The sequence below is a fragment of the Capsicum annuum genome, chromosome 3 (assembly GCF_002878395.1).
Source record: "Capsicum annuum cultivar UCD-10X-F1 chromosome 3, UCD10Xv1.1, whole genome shotgun sequence".
In the NCBI taxonomy this organism is placed as follows: domain Eukaryota; kingdom Viridiplantae; phylum Streptophyta; class Magnoliopsida; order Solanales; family Solanaceae; genus Capsicum; species Capsicum annuum.
Genome location: NC_061113.1, coordinates 46,534,647 through 46,545,930, shown reverse-complemented (window position 1 = coordinate 46,545,930; position 11,284 = coordinate 46,534,647).

Sequence of the window (11,284 nt, the reverse complement as noted above, 5' to 3'; positions counted from 1 at the left end):
ACCCACAAAATCAGCTACCCCTACCCCTCACTTTCTCTCTCCCTGACACTCTCTTTCTATCCCTCTTCACCGCTTCTGCTTCACCGGAGGTGATGACCGACGAAGCTCCAATACACTACCACTAGCTCTTTTTTCCATTTTTTCCAACAAAGCATTGTCCAACAACCACCAAAACACCACTATTTCACTATGAGCATCCATTAATGGCGAGTTCCAACCACCACATCGTCGATCTTCCTCTCTCCACTGCTCCTTTATCCCCGCTGGCTCACCGGAGTTGATGGCCGCGAGTTCTATCCACCACACCATCAGCCAGCGTCGACTCCTTTCATCTTTCCCTCCTCCTTCACCGCTCATTTACATCACTGGCTCGCCAGAAGTGATAATCGGCAAGCTCCGACGCACCACGCGCAACCCTTACCCCTCTATTCACTACCGTTATTAGATTTGACTACCGAATGATTGGCGAACAATACCACAGCCACTGCCCATTGAAAATGGACCTATTCCATGCTTCTCAGGCGTTGCTCCAAAATGCCGTTGAAGCAACGCCGATATTCGCTATTACTTCGATTTTTCTTCTTTGGTGGACTAATTTTTATTGTTTTTATGTGTCTTGTATTAAGTTTTGCAAAGATCTGCTTGGAATGGTTTTATATCCGATGAGAACTCCATTAATTAGGTAATATTTGCTATCTAACTGTTTTTCTTTCATTCTTAGTTTGTTTTTGGGGTATGGTTGTAGTTATTGGAACATTATTATTATTATAGATACTTTAGCTAACCTTGTATGAATTTTGCCCAGAAAATTACGTCTACCATGGTTTTATCCATTATTGTTGGCTCATTTTTTAAAGTTACTTGGGATTTTTTCTCCTTTCATTACTGTGATATCACATTTATTTGCATTGCTAATCAGCAAGCATAAACAAAATATTGGTCGATAATTTTTTTTTTGTTGATTTTCGAGGCCCCCACAAATAAAAAGACGGATATTATGTATACAAACACGTAATAAGATAAATAAATTTGGGCGATGACGAATTTTTTTATAACGACACAAATGATTTTATGATTCGTAACTTAGCAAGACGATTTAGGACGGCCAATAAATCGAGCAACCACTTCGTAACCATGACTTATCTAGAATCTAATCCGAGCCCACTTTTAATGAAAATTCTATTATATTTTTATTTCTATATATATATATATATACATATACACACACACAAAAATATGTAATAAAATAAATAAATTCGAGCGGTGACGAATCTTTTTATAACAACACAAAAGATTTTATGATTCGTAACATGGCAAGACGATTTAAGATGGCCAATAAATCGAGCAACCACTTGGTAACCATGACGTATTCGGAATCTAATCCGAGCCCACTTTTAACCATGAAAAGTGTTTATACAGGTACTTGGAAATATATGTCGGAAATGACATTCAAGAAAAGAATGAATTTTGTATTTGTATTTTTTATTCTTACAACTGTATAAATATTTATCACGGTGAAAACTTTATTTTTTGGGGGCATTGGATGGGAACGTTCTTTACTTACGCAATTCTTACCACACATTTAGACAAACTTAGGCCATTAATATTTATATTAAATCGATTTAAATATTTAATCAGTTAGTTCACACTTTTGCAATCAAAATATTGCCTAATTGTTTCTTTAAGTAAATTTTACTTTATCCAATTTTTCTTCCATTAACTTTTATTAATTTAGGATATACTTCTCCTTTATATAAAATTATAATACATTCTTTTATGAAACACTTTTTATTTTTCCATACATATTCTTATATACTTTTGTTTATCTTCACGCTTTATATATATATATATATATATATATATATATATATATATATTATAATAATATATGTAATTTATACATTCTTTACATATATATTATTTATATCATTTTAATGCACGTTTTATATTTGTATTTGCAAACATTGATTTTTTTTCTATCTTTTAATAAACCTAAGTCTGACCGAAAACCACATTTGTGGATTCTGAAGGATGCCTAACCCCTTCTCTTCAGAATAATTTGAACCTTTACCTTGAATTTAAACTGGTTTCGTAGATTAAAACACAAATTATATATGTTAATAAATAAATAGGTTTCCTAATTTTTCTTAAAAATTAGGCGGCAACTCTGTACAAAAATTATTTTTTTGACTCCATAAATCATGCTTTTTTAAACCTCGATAAAATTAGAGCATGAGAAGTACCTTTGAGGCAGAAATAAAGAAAATCTAAACCAAATGGTCATGCTAAGTGATACAAATATTTTTCCAGAATTACTTCATTACAAGGTACAAATTTAGTGTAAAATGTACTTTAGAACTAATATCAAGTGTGATAGCATAGATAATAACATGCCTTAGAGCTTTAATGCTTGGATCTTAGGACCAAGGTATAAAACAACTAAAAATTAAACAAATACACAACTTATGTTTCCAATATTACAAAAAATCCCAACTCCCTAAACATATTACAAAAATCCCAACATATATATAGAATGCTATGTATATGTCGGCTATGTTATGTATATTAATAGGGAGAGAGAGTAAAGTAATTAAAAAAGTGGGAGAGAGTATTATTACTTCCAAAAGGGTTGTTATTTATGTTATTTATCACTATGCTCGAAGAGATAAGGGTGAAGGTAATGACTAGACTAGTTGAATTCACTAAGTTTCCAAAAACATGGATGACAAATATATCTCCAATGATTTTGAGAGTATTAGAAAAAAACACAGAAAAGTCAATGAGATGTAATATTGACTTCAATGGAGAGAGAAACTTTGAAATATCATATGGACCATATGTACATAGTGTGGATGTGAGGGATAGTACATGCGACTGTAGATCATGGATGCTCAAGGAAATATCGTCTCCACATGGGATTGCAGCCATACTTTACAAGTAATTAGAACCAACTGATTTTGTTTATAACTGCTATAGTAAGGAGACTTAGCTCAACACTTACTGCCACTACATGCAAATAGTGACCAAATGAACATGTGGCAAGAATCAACAAATCCTCATGTGGAGACACCAGTTGTTAAACCTATGTCTGGCAGGCTAAAGAAGATTAAGGAGAGTTTGGTGAGACCAAAAAGTATGGAAAGATGTCAAGAAAATGGGTTAACACGACTTGTAGCATCTGTCAAGGACAAAATCACAACAAAAGAGGCTGTCCTTTAAGGATGTGTAACTTTAAATGACTTGTATCATTTATTTGTGGATTAATTATTTTTGAATATGTGACTGCTTCACCTTTTTTTGTATGATTCTGTTGGACCAAGTGGTATTGCTACTGGACCAAGTGATGTACCACATACTTCAAGACCTAGGGAAAGCCAAAAAATACTCCTACTACTGCTGATGCACCTCCTAAACCTAGGATAAGGCCAAGGAAAATAATTAATAATCCTGAAACACCTCCTTGGCTTAGGGGAAGGCCAAGAAAGATAACACAGGCTGAACTAGTTGCAACACCTCCTACATTATCACGACCTAAGACTACCCTTTGGTCGTAACATGGTGATTAGAGTCACAAGTGACCCCAAACTAACCCATGGCCTACCATAAGAAATGAATATGTAAGGAACTTAATAAAATAATGCACGAAAACTAACTGAAGTAAACTAATAAGGAATAATAATAAAATTAAGATAAATACTGTCTGAAGATACTCAATGAAACAGAAAAAAACATGTGTAATGGTCTGACTATCTAAAAGTGTAACGCCCCAAATCTTGTACCCAAAATGCTACACGGTGCTCATGACCCCGAAGGACCACAATCTAACCCATGACTGATATCTATACCTATATACTGCATAACATACTTTATAATGTGGAAACATGAACTGAAAGGCCATAATATTGAACCTGATCTGAATGATATAATATCTGTGTGGGGTAATAGAATACCCAAAATAAAATTGAACATACTGAAGTCTGAAAAATGATAGTCTAGAAAGCCTCTAACTTACTGAACTGTTTGAGTAAGGAGTTGATGGGACATGTCCCCAACTAACTCCAACTAATAAACTGATTAATGAGATAATAGGGAAATAATCATGTCCTTGAAAGATAAGGACTCACTTCTAACTCTGTCTGTGGATATCTGGAATCTACTGTTGATTTGGAGTTCGTGTCTCTGAACCTATGGTATAAGACACCATAGCGCAAATGCATCAGTACTTTGAATGTACTAGTATGCATGTGAGGTAGGCTGAATGCATGGGGTTCATATGCATGAACAATAATAATAACTGACTAACTATCATGAGCATGAGAATACATGCATGAGACATAACAAATGATACTAATACTGTGATAACATGATTACTGAATCTGAATATAACTGATAACATGAGTGACTATATCTGACAGTCCTGAATCTGATAGAACTATATGAGTTTTGTACTGTATCTGAGTTGACTATATATGATAGTTCTAAAATCTAAAGAACTATTTGAGTTCTATTACTGAGACTGATTGACTATATCTAACAGTCCTGATTCTGTAACATAAAATTGTGGGAAGTAATTATCTGACCGACATGCCCCTGATATGCCATTATGGCTGAGTTGGGGTTGAATCTGTAAACCCAATTAAAAGGGTGTTAATAGCGTGACTCTAGTAAGGACAATCTATGGGCGACCATCATATGATAGTGTCCCCTATATGAGAACGGTGGGGCCCTTATCTGACAGTGCTTATCCACCCCTTCAACCCTCATCAGATAGTGTTGATGTCTCAACCTATGCTGGCTACATAGTTCAAAAATGCAAGGATAACTTCTAAGAATCATACCCTCATCTGATAGTGTGTGTTCCCATTCTTGGGTTCACTCGGTGCTAATTCCTACTCCTATCTGAATAGACTCTGAACATAATTTACTAAACTGAATATGGGATGAGTTACTGAATTTGGTTGACTGACGGAATACTACTAATATCTAACAACTGACAGAGTTCATGAGATCATGGAGATTTCCTGAGTTATAAGACTGTCTAAAGTCTAAAGATCATAGCTTGACTGAGAGTATCGTGAAAACATGACATAGCTCTAGGCACATAGCTAATGTTTTGGGTACGAGTACCCCCAGGACTCGATGAAAGGAAACTGACCAAGCATAACTTATTTGAACATATAACTAACATCATAATCCATAATACATTTATAGAAGCATTTCATCAAAACATGTGATAGGCATAACTTGTACATACATGGGGATTTCATGATTTTATGCTAGTTAGGCACTTTTCCTTCATCTAGGCATTTAATCAAACATATTGTAGGCATGGTACATGTAAACATTATTATACAATAATTAAATATCATGGTTCAATTCTAATTTCATTATTCAAGGGTTTAATCACAGGTTTGCATGAATCTATATCTATAATAATTTAACCCACATAAAATTTATCACCCAACATAGAGTAGAATTCAATTTCTCATTATCCACATGAACAAGAGCAGTCCAATCATGAAATTCATAAGAAAATCCATAAACTTTAATTTAGAAAAGGGATTCTTGGGCCTCACGGATGAAAGGAGTCCATGAATGAATACTATGCAAACCTTAGTTCGTGATTTTTTGAAGATTGACGGTGAAACTTTCTAGAAATTGGTTCTTCTTTGAAAACCTTAGCTTGTTCTTGAGAGAAACTAGTATATTTTGTGTGAAAAGTGGCTGAATCACGTGTTAAAGGGCTTAAATAGGGGTGGGAAGTTGACCCTTTTAACCCTGGATGTGTCATTTAATTTCAGTGAAAATTTCCCGAATTGGACCCTTGGCGCGATGCGGTGCTATCGTACTGTGTCACTGGATTTTGATAATTAGGAAATTGAGGGACGGCGCGATGCAGGGCCATCACGTTGCCACTTCCTTTGTGACCTAGAACTTTGGTGCGACGCGGGGGAAATCACGCTGAGACACTAGAAATCAAACAATTCTGAATTTAGGCCTGGTCGATGCGCCATAATTGCGGACCCCTACTGGAATTTTCTAGATGCCATTTCCTCTTGTGGTGCGGCTTGCCACTGACTAATATGGAGCTATTTTATGATGGGAACTTAAAATAGTTGTAACTTCTGGCCCGATTATCGTATTTGGGCGAATCTTATATCGATGGAAAGCTTATTGAATTTCCCATATGACAAAGTGAAAATATTTTAAATTCCTTATGGAATAACCATCATTCAATTTAGAAGATAATACTAGACATTTTTGAGATGAAATTCGTTAGGAAAAAGTATGGGGTATTACAATATCTCCCCTTTGAGAATATTTGTCCTCGAATGATATTGACTGAGAGGGGAGAAAATACAACTGACGTACATACTGAACATAAATAACTAGAACATGATCTCATGACTGACATGATTGACAAGCCAAATATATAATACTGAACATGCATATCTGATACATGTGTAACTGATTCATGAATGCATCACTGAGTGTTCTGAAGAATTAAGTTTCTCACAATGAGAATGCATGTCTGATGCATAATTACATAACTGAACTGACACATGAGTACATGACTGAATATGAAATGGTACTTGATACCAAGTTTATAATGGAAACAGGAGCATGAAACTACATACCAAATTTGTGATTAACACTGAACATGAAATTGAGTGAGCTTAGGGAGAACTATTACCTTGAGCTTGATCTGAGTTGGTTAAGAAGAGGTGAGGATACTTGGTATGCATGTCTACCTCTGCTTCCCAAGTATCTCCCTCGACGGACTGATTTCACCAAAGAACCTTAACTAGAGGGACTTCTTTGTTCCTCAATCTATGAGTCTGATAGTCTAAGATTTTGGCTGGAATCTCTTTATAAGAGAGAGTGTTCTGAACATCAATGCTTTAAATAGGGACTACAACTGATGGGTTACCTATGCACTTCTTGAGCGAAGAGACATGAAAGACTGGATGAACTGAGGCTAGATCTAAAGGTAATTCAAGCTCATAGGCTACTTTGTCAAAGCGACTAAGAATCTTGAATGAACCAAAATATCGGGGACTGAGCTTTCCCTTCTTGCCGAATCTCTTCACTCCCTTCATGGAAGAGATCTTTAGATAGATGATCAATAATCTCAAACTTGAGATATTTTCTACGAACATCTGCATAAGACTTCTGTCGGCTCTAAGCTGCCCAGAGTCTTTCTCTAATCAACTGAACTTTTTCTAAGGCATCGAATACCAAGTTAGGCCCTATAATTGAGGCCTCACTAACTCTGAACCAACCAATTGGATCTCCTACCATAGAGAACTTCAAATGAAGCCATCTGAATACTAGAATGATAGCTGTTGTTGCTTGCAAACTCAATCAAAGGTAAGTGGTCATCCCAACTTCCTTTGAAATCGATTGTACATGCCCTTAGCATATGTTCTAACGTCTAAATGGTCCTTTCTTCTTGACTATCTATCTGAGGATGAAAGGTTATACTAAGATGAACTTGGGTACCAAGACCCTTTTGAAATGCTTTCCAGAAATGAGAGGTGAACTGGGTACCTCTTTCTGAGTAATAATAGACAATAGAATATCGTGCAATCTGACCAACTCCTTGATGTAGAGTTTGGCATAATCCTCGACTGAATAAGAGGTATGAACTGGAAGGAAATAAGCTGATTTGGTCATTCTGTCTATAATGACCCAGACTGAATCATGCTGATGACGAGTTTAAGGTAAACCCATCATGAAGTCCATGTCCCACTTTTAAGTAGGAATACTGAACTCCTGCATGGACCCACTAGGCTTCTAATTCTCTATCTTAACCTGCTGACATGTAGATTAGTTAACCACAAACTCTACAATATCTCTCTTCATCCTACTCCACCAATAGATTTCCCGTAAGTCGTGGTACATCTTTATGGCCCCTGGATGAATAGAGTAGTATGCACCATACGCTTCTGCAAGAATTTGCTGCCGTAAGTCATCTACACCTGGAATACAGAGACGACCCTGACAATGAAGAACACCATCTCCCTCTTGGGAGAAAACTTCTACTTTATGATCCTGGACTGACACTTTCAACTTGACAAGGCTGGGATCTCTATCTTGCTTTTCTTTTACCTCAGAAACTAGAGATGATTCTGAACTACTCTAAACCCATATATTACCCTCATCTTTATCGACTAAACGAACACATAGTCTAGAAAGCTGATGTACTTCCTAAGCTAACTTCTTCTTATTGTCATCCACATGAGCAACACTACCCATAGACAGTCTACTGAGAGCGTCGGGAACTACATTGGCCTTACCCGGATGATAGAGGACACTTATGTCATAATATTTCAAGAGATCTAACCACCTTCTCTGATGAAGATTGAGATATTTCTGAGAAAAGACATACTGAAGACTCTTATGATCTATGAAGACATCTACATGAACTCCGTAGAGATAATGACTCCAAATCTTCAAGGCAAAGACTACGGCTGCTAACTCAAGATCATGAGTAGGATAATTCTTCTTATGAGGTTTAAGCTGTCTAAAGGCGTTGGCTATAACCTTACCATGCTATATGAGGAAACAACCTAGACCCACTCTGGATGCATCACAATACACTACAAACCTATCTGAACTATCTGGGAGAGCTAAGACTGGAGCTGAGGTGAGTCAAGTTTTCACCTCTTGAAAACTCTTCTCACAAGGATTTGACCACTGAAACTTGACTTTTTTCTGAGTAAATCTAGACATAGGGGATGTAATAGAAGAAAATCCCTCAATAAAACATCTGTAATAGCCAGCTAAACCCAAGAAACTCCTGATATCTAATGAAGAGATTGGACGAGACCAGTTTCTTACTGCTTTGGTATTTTGAGGATCTATTTTAATGCCATCACCTGAAACGATATGACCAAGGAATGCTACTGACCTTAGCCAAAATTTGCACTTACTGAATTCGGCAAATAGCTAATGATCTCTGAGAGTCTGAAGTACTGTACTGAGATGGTCTACATGATCTCGCTCACTATGGGAATAGACCAGAATATCATCTATGAAGACTATGACGAACATGTCTAAGTATTATTTGAACACGCAATTTATCAAGTCCCTGAAAGCTGCTGGGGCATTGGTAAGACCAAATGACATGACTAGGAATTCAAAGTGACTACATCAAGTACAAAAAGCTATTTTCAGAATGTCACATTCTTTGAATATGAGCTGATGATAGCCGGACCTAAGGTCTATTTTAGAGAAATAGCTAGTACCCTAAAGTTGGTCAAACAAGTAATTGATTCTTGGAAGAGAATACTTGTTCTTAATCATGACCTTATTGAGTTGATGGTAGTCTACACACATCCTAAGAGAACCGTATTTATTACGCACGAATAATATTAGAGCGCCCCATGGGGAAATGCTGGGCCTGATGAATCCCTTATCTAAGAGATCATTCAATTATTCTTTCAGTTCTCTGAGTTTTACTGGTGCCATTCTATATGGCAGAATAAATATAGGCTGAGTATCTGAAAGAAGATCAATACTGAAGTCTATTTTCCTTTTGGGAGGAATTCTTAGAAGATCTTCGGGAAAGACATCTGAATATTCACCTACAACTGGAACTAATTCAAGGCTGGGAGTTTTGGAACTAGTGTTCTTAACTCGAACAAAATGATAGACACATCCTTTAGATATCATTTTCCGTGCCCGAAGGTAGGAAACAAGCTGACCTCTGAATGATGAAGTACTACCCTTCCACTCAAGGACGGGTTCATTTAAAAACTGAAATTGGACTATTCTGTTTTTGCAGCCGATTGTGGCATAGCAGGAATGAAGCCAATCCATGTCGAGAATGACATCAAAATCAGTCATCTCTAATTCGACTAAGTCTGCTGAAGTGACTCTCTGAAATATCATAACTGGTCAGTTCTTGTATACCTATCGGGATATGATGGTTTTACTCACTGGGGTAGAGATTGAAAAAGGCTCTGCTAGGGTTTTGGGATTGATTCCAAAATCACCTACTGTATAAAGAGTAACAAAAGACAAAGAAGCTCCTGGATCTAGCAAAGCATAAACATGTACATGAAAGATCTGTAACATATCAGTAACTATATCAGGAGAATTTTCTTGATCCTATCGGGACTGAAGAGCATAGAGACGATTTGGGCATTGCCCACTAGTAGTACTGGTGGTGGCACCCTGTTGATTCGGGTGACTGGATTGAGCTGAAGAGCAGAGATGACTCTGACAACCCAACTGAGGGCAGTCTTTGGCTCTGTGGCTTGGCTTTCCATAACTGAAATAGACATCGCTACCAGCTTTGCAAGCACCCTTGTGGTTATTACCATAAGTGTAACAAAGAGGATTAGTTCAGGCATTGCTAACACTGCCCTGAGACCTAGATCCTGGCACTTTATCTCTGTTACCCTCCCTGAACTTAGGAACTGGAGCACTGGCTGAAGAAGGGGCTGGAACTGATGACTTAGGACAAAACTGGGATCGGTTTCCTCCTTCTGATTTAGGCTGAGTGAAGTTAAAACTACCTGTCTTTGCTCTCTTATTCTGCTTCTCCCTCTACTTAATCTTCTGCTCCTTTATCTGCTGAGCATGAGTCATAAGCCTGGCTAAAGTCATGTTACTGTTCAGCATGGCAAATCTGCACTCATTTACCATGCTATCATTTACCCCTGAAGCGAACTTACTTAGCTTGGCTCTAATATCTACAACCACATGAGGGATATATCTAGCTAATTGAGTAAACTTAAGAGAATACTCTCTCACCGTCATATTACCCTGCCTGAGGTTGATAAATTCTAGCACCTTAGTCTCTCTGAGCTCTTGGGGAAAGAATTTGTCTAAGAATGCAGTGACAAACTCCTCCCACTCTATAGGACCTACATAATCTGACCTCTTTGACTTCCACTATTTGAACCAAGTATGGGCCACATCCTGCAACTAATATGCAACTAGCTCAACACTCTCAACAGTAGTCACCCCCATGATGTCTGTCACTTTCTGAACCTGATCAATGAATTTCTGAGGGTCCTTATCTACCTTAGACCCGAGGAAGGATGGAGGATTCATTCGGGTAAAGTCCTAAATCTTAGCTGCAGCTGAATTAGCCACTGGGTTGGCCAGAATAACTACTGGCCATTCATTTTGAGCAGTAACTAACTCTGCAAGAGTAGTGAATGTGGCCCTAAACTCTGCATGAGAAACATGATCGCCCAAAGGATCTTCGAGCTGAGGGGCTGACTGATTTCCATTTCTTTTTTTAGGAGGCATGTTCTATAGAAGAAAG